At 40.5% G+C, this 16,643-nt stretch overlaps 1 non-coding gene across 1 annotated transcript; it reads left to right on the plus strand.

The window, feature by feature from the left end:
* Positions 1-9,159: 9,159 nt before the first annotated feature.
* On the plus strand, positions 9,160-9,266 carry LOC146904404 (small nucleolar RNA R71). Its single transcript, XR_015020767.1, has one exon. It is a non-coding gene; the product is annotated as a small nucleolar RNA R71 (small nucleolar RNA).
* The last annotated feature ends 7,377 nt before the right edge of the window (positions 9,267-16,643 follow it).

Genomic DNA, 16,643 nt, shown 5'->3' on the forward strand with positions numbered 1-16,643 from the left:
AGATGCTCAGCAAGGATACTTCCTTTGATTGCTTTCTGAGTTTTGTACACAATATCATATTCAGACAACAACATTTGCCAACGTGCAATCTTTCCAGTAACAGCGGGCTTCTCAAAAATGTACTTGATTGGATCCATTCGGGATATCAACCAAGTTGTATGATTCACCATATAATGACGCAGGCGTTTAGCAGCCCAGACTAAAGCACAACAAGTCTTTTCAAGCATTGTATACCGAGTCTCACAGTCGGTGAACTTCTTGCTCAGATAGTAGATAGCATGTTCTTTCTTTCCAGTCTCGTCTTGTTGACCGAGAACACAACCCACTGAATCATCTAACACTGACAGATACATAATCAAGGGCCTTTCTTCCACTGGCGGGACAAGGATAGGTGGTTCCAACAAATATTCTTTAATGCTATCAAAAGCTTCCTGACATTCATCATTCCATACAACAGGCTGATTCTTTCTGAGTAATTTGAAAATTGGCCCGCAAGTAGTAGTCATGTGAGATATAATCTTGAAATATAATTCAGGCGTCCGAGGAAACCTCTGACTTGCTTTTCAGTTTGAGGGGCCGGCATCTCTCTGATGGCTCGGACTTTGTCAGGATCAACTTCAATGCCTCTTTGGCTGACAATGAAGCCTAGCAACTTTCCAGATCTTACACCAAATGTGCATTTGTTAGGGTTCAACCGCAGCTTGTACTTTCTCAACCTTTCAAACATCTTTTTCAAATACACAACATGCTGCTCTTCATCACTTGATTTCACAATCATGTCATCAACGTATACTTCAATCTCTTTGTGAATCATATCATGAAACAGAGTGGTCATACCCCTTTGATAGGTAGAACCAGCATTTATCAAACCGAACGGCATCACCTTATAACAGAATGTTCCCCATGGAGTAATGAAGGACGTCTTTTCTCTATCTTCAGGTGACATTCGTATCTGGTTGTAACCGGAGAAACCATCCATGAAAGAGAACACTTTAGACTTAACAGTACTGTCGACAAGCACATCAATATGAGGCAATGGGAAGTTATCTTTTGGACTGGCTTTATTCAAATCTCTGTAATCAACACACATTCGAACTTTCCCATCTTCCTTTGGTACTGGTACAATGTTGGCAATCCATTCAGGATATTCAGCTGTCATGAGGAAAACCGCATCAATTTGCTTTTGCACCTCAGCCTTGATCTTAAGAGCCATGTCTGGACGAGACCTTCTCAATTTCTGTTTGAGAGGAGGACAATCAGGTCTTGTCGGTATCCGATGTTCCACAATCTTGGGATCTAGACCCGGCATATCTTCATAGGACCATGCAAAGACATCTGGATAATCATGGAGAAGCTGAGTAATCTTCTTTTTCACTTCTGGCTCAAGTGCAGCACCAATCTTGATCTCTCGCTTATTCTCTTCAGTACCCAGGTTGATAAGCTCAATCTCTTCCTGGTGAGGCTGAATGACTCTTCTTTCTTGTTCAAGCAGTTGAGTGATCTCATACGGTATCTCTTCATCATCTTCCTCATCTTCGGCTTCATATACAGGGAATTCAAAATTTGGAGGAACCATAGGGTCACTGTGTTCAACGGGTTTATTGTGGTTCAATCTGCATAATATGATTGGAATGATTTTTAGAAAAATGTTTTTCATGCAGATTTTTGAAATTAATAAGAAAATAGAGGTGTTTTGGTTTTTTTGGCATTACCATTATTTCCAAGAAAAAGGCACTAAAAAGTAAAAAAAACAAAGAGTCGTGAGAAAGACGACAACTTTTATTGATAACGGCAATGCCGAAACAAACATGCCCTTACAATGATATCACTTTCGCCTTGGGCAGAGCGAAAGGATTGTTATTTTGAAAACAAAGAAAACATGAGCAACAAGACACATTACATGGAAGTATGCATGACTAAAGGAACATCAATGGCTTTCCAATTTCTCACGGTGCCTCCTGGTATAACAAATGTAGGCACATAACTACTCTCAGCAGCATCTTCAGCAATAGCATTGATAAACCCAGCACTGTAGAAAGTCCCTGTTGAAACGCCTGAGGTCGGGGAGAACCCAAGGCCCTTTTTGCGCATGTTTTCCAAAATCTGAATCACTTTGCCCCAGCCGGCAGCTTGCCCTTCTTGAACAGCTTTCTGGGCGTCTTTCAGTGAAGCCATACTAGCACTAGCTCTCCGAGGTTCTGCCCCTTCAACGGTCAAGCCTTGAAATGACGTCCCTTCAGCGGACCCTGCTTCAACACAAGAGAAAGATGACACTTGGCTAACCAGATATGCTTCTTCACCATGTACAGTGACAATCTTACCATTCCTCAAAAACTTGAGCTTCTGATGCAGAGTAGAAGTTACTGCTCCAGCGTCGTGAATCCACGGTCTTCCAAGGAGACAGCTGTAAGAAGCATTGATATCCATGACCTGGAAAGTGATCTGAAATGTCTCAGGACCAATGGTGATTGGCAAGTCTACTTCCCCAAGAACATCTTTGCGAGATCCGTCGAAAGCCTTAACCAGATAGCTGCTTCCCCTCAGAGAAATTCCATGATGACTTAATTGTCTCAGTGTAGATTCAGGCATTACATTTAAGGATGATCCAGTGTCCACCAACACATTGGATATCATGTCAGACTTGCAGTGCACTGAGATATGTAGAGCCAAGTTGTGGTGTTTCCCTGCTTCGGGGAGTTCATCGTCACCAAACCCCAAGTTATTGCAAGCAGTAATGTTACCCACTATTCCATCAAACTGATCCACAGAGACTTCATGATCAACATAGGCCTGTTCCAGTACTTTCATCAACACTTTCCTGTGAGCTTCTGAACTCAGGAGCAGAGACAAGATGGATATCTTTGATGGAGTTTGCAGCAGCTGGTCAACAATCTTATAATCACTCTTCTTGATAAGCCTCAGAATTTCGTCCAGATTAGACTCGTCAATAGATTGGCCTGATGGACCGGCGTTCTTGTCGACAGGAGGAGCAATTGGCGGAGTTATTGTAGCAACATGTGTAACAACCTTCTTTTGGAACAAGGGTGGACGGACTTTTCCACTTCTCAGAGCTGTAATTTCACCGGCAACATTATCAACCGTAGCTGGGGATACCAGAGGCACTTTGATAGGGCCAAACCGCAAGTGCACGGCCTATCGAAGTAATAGTAGTAAGTAAGAGTATCGTTCCGCTAGGGAGTTGGTCAATCTAATTAACTTTTAGATATTGATTAGAGGAGAAAGAATTAAGAAGTTGGAGAGTGCAGTTTTTGAAAGTAAATAACAATGATAATAAAAAGCCTCGGGATCATTGGTTCATCATAATAACGAATCTTTTCACAAGCAAGCCTTAAACTTATAATTAAACGTTAATCCTAATTACTAAGGACAAGTTTCTCTTTAGCATATCACAGCTCCTCTCGAAGTCAGTGAGTGTATCCCTCCAACAACCACACCTATTCTCATGGGTGATTGCCTTTGGGACCCTTGAAGATCGAAACTTTATGTGTCCCAAGGTTTGCTAGACTATTCTCATGTTTCGCAAACCTTGCCTAAATTCACTTGATCGGATATCAAAGCTCCGCGTTCGCTTTATGAATTGATATCTGTGATGATGAATTAACCATTATCAAACCCTCCGCGTTCGCTTCCACAGTTTGATAATAATTAATTCATGTTAAAACGGTGAATTTAGATTAGGAATTAGGGTAACAATTAATTAAGGTTTAAGACTTGGCTTGATCCGGACTACGTCATTAGACTTATCCAACGATCCCAAGACAAAGAAGTCTACTCACTCATGTTCATCGTAGACATGGGGGAAGAAGAGAGAATGCGATAAAAGTAAATTGCAAAGGAAGTAAAAGGAAATAAAGACTTTATTGAAATAGCAATTGAAATAAACAAAGTAAAACGTGATTGTTTATGGTGGAGAGCTACTCTATTTATAGCTTTACAATCGACTTAGAAACTAAGCAACTAAAAGGGTAAAACAGTAAAGCTGCAACAGGGTAACTTGGGCCCGAAGAAAAAGCAGCAAAAGAGGCTCTGGGAGGTGGCACGGCCGTGCCACATGTTGGCACTGGCCGTGCCAAGCTTCTGACTTGGTGGGAACATATTTTTGTCCCGTATCTTCGTATTCTTGCGCTGTATTTGCTCCAGTCCTCTTTCTTTTGCTCCAAGATACCTTCCACCATATATTTATTCCTAAAATAAAATAAAACACAATTTGAAGTAAAATATTCTAAACTAAAATAAAATGCAATAAAATAAAATCAAATCTAAAATAAAACTAAACTAAATAAGGCAATAATTAATACTATCTATGACTCATCAAACTCCCCCACACTTGAATCTTTGCTTGTCCTCAAGCAAAAGGCAACAAACATAGCAGCAACAAAGATTGATTTATGGCAATATTAAGAACATAAGTCTCAAAGAAAGGTTTTGCCTCAAGTACACTAATTACAATTTCAAATACTTCTCATGAGCCTATTCTACCCAACATCAAGTCTCAAGTGAGTGTGTGTGTGCAGTCCAACCCTTTTCTTGCTCCTGTATAAGACAGATATTATGAGGAATAGGTTCTATCCTTAGTGCTAAAGTAACCGAGAAAAGTCCTTTCTTCATTTCATATAAGAGTGATGGGAATTTTGAGTTAAACATTAAATTAGATATAACAATTAAGCACAAGGGGCTGCAGGTGCTTAGGGGCTATCTATCCTCGTAGGGAGTCTTCTCGGATGTAATTGTCCTTTCCCCCTAGATTCAAAATCACCCTAAGTAGTGCTGCAAAATTATTGTTTGTTTCATCTCCGCGTAGGAAGTCTTTTTGGATGTAATTGTCCTTTCCCCCTAGCATTGATGAATTTGTTTCACTTTAGGTTCAAATTAAGGAGTCACCACCACAATTAGGAAGTTAGGGATTGTCCTTTCCCCCACATGTTGGTGCCATTCTCCCGCCCCATTTAACATTAACAAATTAATAAGAATATAACAATTAAGAACAATTTGATTAATTTTCCCACACAAACTTATACTACTTTTACTCTTAAGACTTTAAAGGGTCTAAGTTAACACTAAAGATAGAACGTGTTCCTTAAAATACCTATTCATACATTTACTCAAGGATTGCAACCGGGTGCTTTTCTCATTGGAGAATTTTCACAATAAAACATGATATGGGTATAGCAAGAACATAAGAAACACAAGAAACTATTTTCATGTACAAGAAGCAACCTAAAGAAGAGACAAAACAAAAATTTTCATGCCATATTTACATTAAAAACAAGCTACTAGTCATGCCTCTTGCTATAAAAACAAAACAAAAGAATAAAGTTCAAGGGAGTTTGGGAACACTACGACTCTAGACACTTTATTAGGCCCCCCCCACACTTAGGGGAAGCATTGTCCTCAATGATTCAAAAGAAAAAGAAATTAAAAGAAGAAGAAGAAGAGGAAGAAGAAGATGAAAGAAGGAGATGAGTAGAAGAATGAGAGAGATAGGGAGAAGAAGAAGGGAAGGGAGGAAGAGGAAAGCTCACATTTGTTTATTGAGGTCCGTAAGGAGGACCTTGAAGTTGGAGGTGTTGCATCATCCGACGGAGCATCTCATTATTTTCATCATTGACACGGTTGCCCCTTTGAACTTCATTGCGAAGGCCGGAGATCTCAACACCTTGCCTTTGTTGCTCGGTGCTCATCCTCTCGATTTCATTGTGAATCCATGTCCATTGTTGATTTTCATGAAGCTCACCGGTTTCATGGCCATGGTGCCCCTCTTCATGGTGCAAGTTAGCACCTTCTCCTTCATCACGGTGCAAGTTAGCACCTTCTCCCTCATCATCACCAAGAACCTGCACATCATTAACATACAACCAATTTTCTTCCACCTCGGTGGTAGTCCGAGATGGGTTAGGCAATAAAAACATGATTGGCACATTTATCTTAAGTTGGTAATGGAGGGGTGGACGATGTTTGATGAAATTCATAGCAATAAGGGTTTCTATGTTAAGCCTATTATTTCCCTCAATTGGTTTGATCCCCTCATCTTCACCCACTCCAAAACACCTAGCTATATATGTAATGATGCCACCCACCACTATGTCTCCTCTACCGGCCGGTCTAGTACCGACAAAGTCTAGGTGATCAATCAAATAAAAACAGGTATTGACGGGGTGGTTGTGGAGCATTGCCCATAGCATGAACAACTCATCGGTTCTAGTGTTTCCTAGCTCGGTTCTACCCCAAATAGTGCAAGCCATTACCCTCTGAAGGTACCTAAGTACGGGGTTGTGAATATTGCTTGCTTTGTTCGCCCTAGGGACGTATTTGTTAAGACCGGTGATTTGTTTCCAAAAGGCAGCTGGGTCATAGTTATCCGGTTTAAGGCTGGGATCCCAATGATCATGAATATATCCCTCATTTGCAAAGCCTAAGGCATCACAAAAGTGCTGAAGTGACATGTCATAATCAATATTCATTAACCGGAAAACAACTCTATGGTTAGGGTTATCAAAATTCATCTTATCTTTAGTAAAATCTATTGAGCTCAAGAATTCATAAGTGAAATTTTCATAACCCCTCATAGGTTTCAGCAATTCAGTCCAACCTAACTTTCCTATCAACCTAGAAACATCATCAAGCAGCTCTAGCATATCTAAAGTATGGGAATCAGGATAACGAGAAGGGTGCAGATGTTTAGGGATAAGATTTTTATACCTGTCCCTTTGCTTGTTGTTTTTGAACTGGATCCCATGATTCTTCACTTGGGCTTGCTTCTTTGGGGGAGGTCCTCCTTGAGAGCTTGCTGGTTCTTTACCACTTCTTCTTGAAGCCATTGACCTTTGGTAGAATTGGTTTTGAAGGTTTAGGGTTTGGGAAAATTTTTGGTGGAAAGGATTGGTTTAGGGTTGGGGTTGATGTTTAAGGAAGTTTTGTTGGTTTGGATATGGAGATTGGTTAAGGTTTTGTGGTGTTTGGGTTAGGTTTTGAAGGATTAGGGTTTTGGTGAATTGTGGGTTTGGATGGATGAAAGATGTTTTTGATTGGTGGTTTTTGTTTTGGGTGAAGTTTGTGGTTGATTGGTGAAAGAATGGAGTGATTTGGTTAAGAATTGAGGGAGATATGGTGGTTTGAAGGTTTGAAGGTTATGGAGGTTTAGAGAGAAGTTTGAAAGATGAAAGAGGGTTGTGGTTTGTGAATGAGGAAGAAGGAAGAAAAATTTGATGTTATAGGGTGCTAGAAGTCGGGCACGGCCGTGCCACCTATTGGCACGGGCCGTGCCATCATTCTGACTTTGAACCTTCAGTTTTGCTTAAAAAAACTGGCACGGCCGTGCCAGTCTTAGCACGGGCCGTGCCAACCTTCTGGTCCAGGGGGCTTCAAAAATTTTCATTTTCTTGAATCTTACTCGGACAATTACCTATAAAACATCCTAGAACAAAGAAAAACAAACAAAACAAAAGCAATTAAATGCGTGGGTTGCCTCCCACGAAGCGCTCTTTTAATGTCATTAGCTTGACGGTTAGAAAGAGTCCTTAGAATGGATCAAAGATATCATATTGTGTAGATGACGCTATAAAACGTTCTTTCACAACATGATCGTTAAGCAAGCAACAAGAGTAAAGAGCGGGACCTTTCATAACGTTTTCCAACTCGTATCCTACCATTTTATCACTCACTTGAAAGACTATCCTACCAAGTTTCACATCAATGAGAGCTCCCGCAGTTGCAAGGAAGGGTCTACCTAGGATTATAGGGACGTCATCGTCCTCTTCAATGTCAACGACTACAAAATCAGTGGGGATGTATATCCCCTCTATCTTAACAGGTATGTCCTCGACAAATCCTACAAGTTTCATGGTAGAACGATCAGCTATCTTCAGTTCCATTTCGGTAGGTTTCAATTCTCCTATCCCTATCCTTTTAAGAAGAGACAAAGGCAGCAAACTAACACTAGCTCCTAAGTCACATAAGGCCTTGTTTATGGTTTCATTCCCAATTTCACATGGTATGGCAAAGCTACCTGGATCTCTAAGCTTAGGGGGTGCTTCTTGGATGTTTGCACTAGTTTCCTTAGCCAAGGCTATTGTCTCATTATGCTCTATAGCCCTTTTCTTTGAAAAAATTTCCTTTAAAAACTTGGCATAAAGAGGCATCCTAGACAAAGCTTCAGCAAAGGGAAGTTTAATGCAAATCTTCCTAAGTATGTTAACAAATTTTTCAAATTTACCCTCTAATTTAAGCTTTTCGGGATTTAAGGGGGATGGAGTTTTGTTTTCTTCAAGTGGTTTAGCTTCTTCTATCACAACTTTATCACCTAAGGGCTTGACATTTTCTTTCCCAATGTTTTTAACCTTAGCAAAAGTTTCGCCTAACTTACTACCCCTAAAAGATATGACATTAACTTGGGCTTTAGGGTTGGCTTCGGTTTGACCAGGAAAGACTCCCGGTGTTTGGGAAGATGTAGCCACTTGTTGGGCTATTTGAGCGATTTGAGTTTCAAGCATTTTAGAGTGAGTAGCAATAGAATCAACCTTGGTATTGAGCTTGGAAAGAGAGTCATTCAGAAATCCAGTTTGGTTTTTAAGTTCTTGAAGTTGTTTGTTTTGGTTGGCAATAGAATTTTCCAACAAAATTTCCAAATTGGATTTTTGAGTGAATCTTTGGTTGTTTGCATGACCGGGTGGTGCTACTTGTCCATAGGGATTTTGGTTTTTATAAAAATTTTGATTTTGTCGCATCCCTTGGTTGTATTGAGCATAATTCATTTGCTCAACACCACTAGTAGCACTACCTAGTTGGCAATCAACACCAGCATGACCAGTTATACCACATATTTCACAAGAAGGAGTAGAAGCAGAATTGATAGCACTAACATTGAATTTTTCAAGTTTTTCAGTTAGTGTATCAATTTTAGAAGCAAGGTGATCATAGTTAGAGACTTCGTGTATACCTGCCTCCTTTTTGGAGGATGAAGAGCTAGGGATGGCTCTCTCGTCGGTCCATTTGTAATGATTTTGAGCCATGTCTTCAATTAGGGCATACGCCTCCGTGTAGTTTTTGTTCATAAGTGCTCCACCTGCAGCTGCATCAACAGACATCTTAGTGGTATAAGACAAGCCATTATAAAAAGTGTGGACTATAAGCCACTTCTCTAGGCCATGGTGGGGACAAAGTCTTAGCATTTCTTTGAAACGCTCCCACGCCTCATAGAGAGATTCCCCATCTTTTTGATTGAACCGTGTGATTTGGTCTCTAAGTTTAGCGGTTTTAGATGGTGGAAAGAAACGGGCAAGGAATGCTTGCCTCATCTGATCCCATGAAGTAATGGAACCGACTTCGAGGGAATGGAACCAAGCGCTAGCTCTATCCCTTAAGGAAAAGGGAAAGAGATGAAGTCTTACGGCTTCTTGGTTCTCCTTCATGGTTCCACTAATTCGTAGGAAAACAGAGATGTGAAGATTGGGATCCTCAGTGGGGGATCCCGAGAATTGGTTTTGCTGCACCAAGTTAAGTAGGGCAGGCTTGATTTCAAAGTTGTCATCCTCAACCGTTGGGTACACGATAACAGCTTGTGGCTCAGCCGTAGACGGCGTTGCATACTCTTTGAGAGTGCGATTGGCCATGTCGGTGTTATTTTGTGCTGCTCTCCTCCTTCTATGTAAGAACCTTTCGATCTCGGGTATGAATACCGCTTGATTTCTAGTTCTTCGCATACAAGGTTGAGAACCCAAGAAGTTAACGATAACAGAAAAAAATAAAAAGAAAAAGAGGAAGAAGAAGAGAGAATTCTAATCACTAAGAAAAAGCTAATTAAATTAGTTAACTCCCCGGCAGCGGCGCCAAAAACTTGATAGGGCCAAACCGCAAGTGCACGGCCTATCGAAGTAATAGTAGTAAGTAAGAGTATCGTTCCGCTAGGGAGTTGGTCAATCTAATTAACTTTTAGATATTGATTAGAGGAGAAAGAATTAAGAAGTTGGAGAGTGCAGTTTTTGAAAGTAAATAACAATGATAATAAAAAGCCTCGGGATCATTGGTTCATCATAATAACGAATCTTTTCACAAGCAAGCCTTAAACTTATAATTAAACGTTAATCCTAATTACTAAGGACAAGTTTCTCTTTAGCATATCACAGCTCCTCTCGAAGTCAGTGAGTGTATCCCTCCAACAACCACACCTATTCTCATGGGTGATTGCCTTTGGGACCCTTGAAGATCGAAACTTTATGTGTCCCAAGGTTTGCTAGACTATTCTCATGTTTCGCAAACCTTGCCTAAATTCACTTGATCGGATATCAAAGCTCCGCGTTCGCTTTATGAATTGATATCTGTGATGATGAATTAACCATTATCAAACCCTCCGCGTTCGCTTCCACAGTTTGATAATAATTAATTCATGTTAAAACGGTGAATTTAGATTAGGAATTAGGGTAACAATTAATTAAGGTTTAAGACTTGGCTTGATCCGGACTACGTCATTAGACTTATCCAACGATCCCAAGACAAAGAAGTCTACTCACTCATGTTCATCGTAGACATGGGGGAAGAAGAGAGAATGCGATAAAAGTAAATTGCAAAGGAAGTAAAAGGAAATAAAGACTTTATTGAAATAGCAATTGAAATAAACAAAGTAAAACGTGATTGTTTATGGTGGAGAGCTACTCTATTTATAGCTTTACAATCGACTTAGAAACTAAGCAACTAAAAGGGTAAAACAGTAAAGCTGCAACAGGGTAACTTGGGCCCGAAGAAAAAGCAGCAAAAGAGGCTCTGGGAGGTGGCACGGCCGTGCCACATGTTGGCACTGGCCGTGCCAAGCTTCTGACTTGGTGGGAACATATTTTTGTCCCGTATCTTCGTATTCTTGCGCTGTATTTGCTCCAGTCCTCTTTCTTTTGCTCCAAGATACCTTCCACCATATATTTATTCCTAAAATAAAATAAAACACAATTTGAAGTAAAATATTCTAAACTAAAATAAAATGCAATAAAATAAAATCAAATCTAAAATAAAACTAAACTAAATAAGGCAATAATTAATACTATCTATGACTCATCACACTTCCACTCCATTCTCAATCATGGTTGCATCGTACTTGTAAGGGATTGCTTTTGTAGAGGCATAAGATACCGGACCAGGTAACCTGATCACCAAAGGTTCAACATTCCTTGTCTGAGATGCAGTTTCAACCGGGGAATCATGAAACACTGGCACAATCACGCAAACATCACTGGCAATCAAGTACTTGTCATTCATCAGGCTCTGAATATCATCTTGCACCACACAACAACCCATAGGATTTTGAAGGCATTCTGAACAAGAAGCATGATCGTGATTGAACAAAGAAGCCTGGCAAAGTTTGACATGTAGCGGTACCAAGGGAGCAGCAACATTGCGGACATCCAACATGGGATCCTCTTGAGGAACAGGAATTCTTTCGAAAGCCTCGATCATGTTAACAGCAGCATGGTTTGGAAGTGGATTGTCAAGAACATGAGGAACACTGTTCTCAATGGTCAACCTTCCTCTGTCTATTAGATCCTTCACAACATATTTCAAAGCATAACAACCTTCAACATCATGGCCTTGGGCGCCCTGATGGAATTTACATGTAAGATCCTGTCGGAACCTAGGAGGCAAAGGATTAGGCGGAGGCCTGCCTGGTCTGGTGACACAATGTCCCTTAGCAAGTAGAGTTGGGAGCAGATCAGCATACCGCATTGGTATTGGTGGAAAATAAGTCCTGGGCCGAGGACCCTGTTGTTGCTTCTGCTGTTGAGCAGGAGGCTGTTGTTGTACTTGTTGAGCAATGGCATTAACGGGCACTAGTGGTTGACCTGGTGGCAAAGGATATTGCTGGTAGAATGGTGCGAAGAAGGGATGTTGAGAGTACTGCATGTATTGGTAGGGTAAAGGTAACTGAGTAGCATTAGCAGGTGTAGACTGATTACCAGATACCATCCCTACTTCGGATTCTTTCTTCTTATGGTGGCCATTACCATACTTCTTAGGTGCGCTAGTTGAGGATTCACCCTTCTCAAGAAAAATAATACCCTCTCTGACAGCCTCCTCTAGACGAGTTCCCATAGTAACCATGTCGGAGAAATTATTTGGAGCAGAGACTATCATTCTTTCAACATATTCCTTCTTCAAAGTCTTCAGGAACGTCTGTGTTAATTCTTCCTCATCAAGCCGAGGAGAAACACGGGCAGCTGCCCCTCTCCACCTCTGAGCATATTCACGGAAGGTTTCATCTGACTTCTGAGACAAAGACTTAAGAGAATCCCTATTCGGCTTCAAGCGGGTATTGAACTCATAATGACTCTCAAAAGCAGCTGCAAGTTCTTCAAAAGTATGGATGTTGTCTTTGCTCAAGCCAGTGTACCAATCTGCCGCATCTTCCATCAAGCTATCCTGGAAGCAGTGGATCATTAGGGCATCATTATCTGCGTGGTTAGCCATCTTTCGAACGTACCAAATGACATGGCTATGCGGACAAGAGGTTCCATTGTATTTGTCAAAATCTGGCACTTTGAATTTCTTAGGAACCTCAAATCGGGATACCAAGCATAGATCACGAGCCTTAGCAGAAACACCGTTCCCACGGTTAGCTTTAACCTCACGGAGTTCTCCAGCTAACTCTCTCAACTGTCTTCTCATAGCTTCCATTATAGGGTCTTGTCCACGCGGAGTGTCAACATCAATCACCTGTTGCACAGTGTGTACAACAGGGTCGGTAACAACAGTAGTCACTTGAGGCATAGAAGTACTTGCACCAGCAAAAGTTGTCATAGGAATCTGTCCTTGACCAGCAAAACCAGAGACACTAGCAGCAGTATTAGGAGAATAGAAAGCCGAGAGCCCATAAGGACGTCCATTGGGCATAACAAAACGAGCATCAGTAGCCACAGTAGAGAGTGGGATAGTCGGGATCCCTTCAGTAGAAACTGGAGCATATGTGGCAGGTTGTTCTTGTGCAGCCATCATAGTGGACATAGCGTCATGAGCCTTAGCCAAGTCTTCTTTCATAGCAGCCAATTCGGCATGGAGCTGAGCATTTTCTTCTTCAAAGTTAGCCATGATTCTTCTCTTGTAAAATCTTGTTTGATGAATTCTATCTGGTTGGTAAACTTTACGAGCACGAGCCACCTTTCAGACTGCGGCGGACAAAACCAGGAGGCAATGAGCACGAGAGAAGTCTTTTGTGACCAATGAATGCATATGATGCATGAAATGTGTAAATGCATATGCAAAAAGATTCTTTTTATGTTATCGAAGGGTTTTAGACAAATTGGAGCTCTTGTAAACATTACTAAACAACAATTAACATAAACGGGAAACCAACATATAGTTTTACAAGATGATTCCCTTTGAAATGCTAAGCCAAGGGATAGACTTTGAAGTGTAAAACAACATAAACAAATGGAAATAACAACAGGAAATGGAGATCCTCAAGCATAGGAAGTGGAAGCATCATCCTCAGACTCGGACTCATACTCATAGCTGCAGTATCATGCATAGAAGTCACGGGCCCCCTAGCCCTCTTAGAGTCCCTCATAAGCAATCTATCCTTTTCTTCAATTTCCTTCCTAGCTTTAGCCAACTCTTTCTTCAGTGTCATCACCTCATGAGTCTGCTGTTCATCCTTTCCATCCAAAGTCATAATCAAGTTCTTAGCCTCATAATATCTAGTCCTCCACTGATGCTTCTCCCGGCTCTCCATAGCTAGATGCTCCTGATACATCTCCTGAGTAGGTGGGAGTAGAGGTAAAGGCATGGTAGGAATAGACGCAGACACGTATCTCATAGAGGGGTAAGGCATACCAATCTCCTCAGCTTGGTTTATCACCCACTGTGTATAGGCCTCATGAGCAATACCAGACCTTACACCCATATGCTTCACCTCTTTCTTCCGAAGCTTGGACCAAGCTTCCATGAAATCCTCTCTAATTCCTATGGGTGCATTGGAGTAGTGGAAGAAGTAGGGAGATGTAGCAAGATTGATGGGCTTTTCTTTCATCGGGAAACCAAATTGTCGCAAGGCGAGCTCCGGGTTATAGTTGATTCCACCCCGGGTACCAAGAAGAGGTACATTAAGAAACTTCCCGCCACCGAAGATGATTTCCTTGACTCTAGAAGCTGGAGTGAGCCAAACCACTTCATTAGGAGTGAGAGCCATAATCCTCTGTGAAATGGACCAATTCTCCAGATTGTCGTGGAAAGACTTCGGAAGGTGCGAAATAAACCACCTATAGAGGAGAGGCACGCAACAAAGAATGTACCCACGACCCTTGCCGGATCGATCGTGAATAGCATGGTATGTGTCAGCTAGCAAGGTAGGAACCGGATTCTTGGAGTGGAAGATCATAATAGCATTCATGTCCACGAAGTCATCAAGATTTGGAAAGAGAATAAGCCCATAGATGAGAAGTGCAAGAATGGCTTCAAGAGTGTCTTGACAGGTGGTCTTGAGGTTGGCTTTCTCAAGTAGATACTTTGAAGTGAACCCTCGGATGCGAGCCTTAGTGACAAGATTCTTGGAGACATCGGTGGTCTTGAGATAGAGATCTTTAGCAATAACCAATGGAGTAGGAGGATTCTCAAGTCCCGCGAAGGGTACCCCCTTAGCAATAGATAGACCCATCAAGCAAGAATAAGCCTCTAAAGTAGGCACCAACTGAAAGTCCGGAAAAGTGAAGCACCGATAGTCCCGATCATAGAATTGCACTAGAGTGTGCACAAGCTTCTCATCCACATTAGTCTGGAGAATAGTAAGTAAAGCCCCGTAACGATGTCGGAAACCAGTCGGATCCTCGATCTTGAGTGCCAAATCTCTCAAACTAGCCAAATCCACTTCCTTGAACTTGTACGACTTAGTCTTCCCCATTCCTACAATGTTTACAAATTCAATTCGTCTAAGCCCTTCGATAACAATGCATGGAAAAAGTTTATGCATGTATGCATGTATGCATGAATGCATGATCATGTTCAAATTCGGAGAAAACATGGTGGGTTGAAGTTCAAAGTCGAGGAGTCATGGGTGGACACGGTGTCCGGTGAATCTAGGGCTTTAGGATAATAGTAACCGGGTTCTAAAAAAGTTCCCAAGTTGCAACCTCTCCGACGTATATCATGGTGCCACGAGACGAACACTCGCTCCATGATTATCCGTAAGAAGGTCTAACTTGAGTGTAGTACCGCGTGACGACTAAAATTCGAGACAACACTCGGTTTAGCCTCCGCACTACATCCTAAAAAATGGCCATGGATGGGTTTGGTTATCTACGGTTCATAGCGTCATAGAACAATTGGAAGTAAAGTGCCTAAACGCGACAACACGCGCCGACAACATCACCCCCAAAATGCCTCAGCTATGTGGGATTGATCGCATAATCCAAAACACGAGGCAACCCCCGGAATGAATTGTCGATTATATCCCTCCTAAATCCTAAGTTCACTCAGCCCGGGTGTAGGACTTTTGATATTTTCACCCCACACGTTTGCAAGAAATTAAACATTTATTCACATAGGAAAGCAAGTAAAAGAAACAAGTAAAGTGTATTTTGGGAAAAAAAAGGGCGCGCTAGGAAAGGCATAGGGTGGGAAAAGTAATACTCCAATCACAATAGAGGTAAAAAACTTTGACAATTTTTTAACTATATAAGAACATCATACTTAAAATATGGGACTTTTCCTAAAATCATACACGGGAAGTGCGACTTTGCCTAAAGTCAAACATGTCAATTGTGCCATGGTCAAGTGCAACTTTGATGAATTTCCGAAAAAAGAAAAAATTAAACATGTCAATTGTGAATTTTATGAAAAAATAATGTATTCTAGCACATCATTCCATATACCATTCAAATAATAACTTTTTGGATTACATTATATTGAAAATTTTGTTGGTCAAACTACATCAGTGAAGTAAAAAACCATCAAAGGTATGATACTGTTACTTTTTTCATGCTATTATTTTCTCACACGTCCTATTTTTTTTTTATTTTTTCTTTTTTTATAAATTTCTCCATGAGGTTTCGGATTATATAATTTGAATGTGTTCAAATTATATAATATAAATTGTGTTAATGTATGAGCAGCAATCAGAATCTTTTCCATTTCAATAGTTGCGAATTTTGTTTTTAAAAACAATCAAAAAAACAAATTAGAAAATAATAAAACATGTAAAATAACATAATATATATATATATATATATATATATATATATATATATATATATATATATATATATACAAGAAAAAAATTCTAAAAATCAAATAAAACTAACACAATTTTTTTTGAATTTTTCTGAGAATATGAAAAAAATTAAAAAACGAAAAATGGGTCTAAACGATGAAAGTTTGGATTTTGAGGGGTGGAGTCCCATAAGAAGTCCCTTCTATGGGAATCTTGATCCCTGATTTTTCTTCTAATTTTCTATGAAAGTTTCAGAAGAATCTGATCAAGTAGCCCGAAAACAGGTTTTTCGACAGGGAACAGCTAACAATGACCTAAAACAGAAGGATGACTTAGAAAAATTTATATGGTACTAAATTGGTTATCCATGTTAGAAACGAGGTTCTTAAAGAATTAAAACACTAGGTTCACAAACAAAGAGGGGGGACTGTTAGAAATAGTC

Source organism: Medicago sativa, chromosome 7 (assembly GCF_051527215.1).
Source record: "Medicago sativa cultivar Bolivia chromosome 7, Bolivia_mono, whole genome shotgun sequence".
Lineage (NCBI taxonomy): Eukaryota > Viridiplantae > Streptophyta > Magnoliopsida > Fabales > Fabaceae > Medicago > Medicago sativa.